Below are 601 nucleotides of genomic sequence, written 5' to 3'. Positions count from 1 at the left end.
TCAGAGGAAGTGTGTATCTGCAGCGCAGTGTTGGCAGTCCATTGAATGTTTCTGCACTTCATATTTTTCGAGGAATCTTTTGGGGGAAGAACCCGCGAAAGCCCTCGAACTCAATGCAGGGTGTTTATCCTCGAATCTCAGTTTATCACTTGACATAGTTTGGAGTACACGAGGGGAAAAAAGAGCAGTTCGGAGTTCCTGAATTCCGAATATCTCTCTCTGTGCATTTGCATATTGCTTTATTTATTTTAGGGGGGGGAGGAGTTTGCATCTATTTGCAAATGTTTGCTGTGGATCAGCTGATGGCGGCCATGTTGGATCGTGTTTTATGGTGGAACTTGTTTTAAATCTTCGAGTCTATGGTGTCAGCATTTCTGTTAGTGTGGTATCAGTGGTTTTATTTCATTGAGTTTATGCTATCTGGGCCATTTTTTATGGTCATACGCGAGGAAGCTGTTTGTTTTCCATCCTCCAGTGACCGTTATATATATTTTTTTCTTCTGAGTGCCTTTCCTCCTTTTTGAGATTCTCCTTTCTATATTTTTCGTCGTTTATTGTTCTTTGGTCTGTTTTTATGTCTGTCTTGGTTTGTATAACTGTT

This window comes from Penaeus monodon, chromosome 25 (assembly GCF_015228065.2).
Source record: "Penaeus monodon isolate SGIC_2016 chromosome 25, NSTDA_Pmon_1, whole genome shotgun sequence".
NCBI lineage: Eukaryota > Metazoa > Arthropoda > Malacostraca > Decapoda > Penaeidae > Penaeus > Penaeus monodon.
This window is presented reverse-complemented; position numbering follows the sequence as displayed.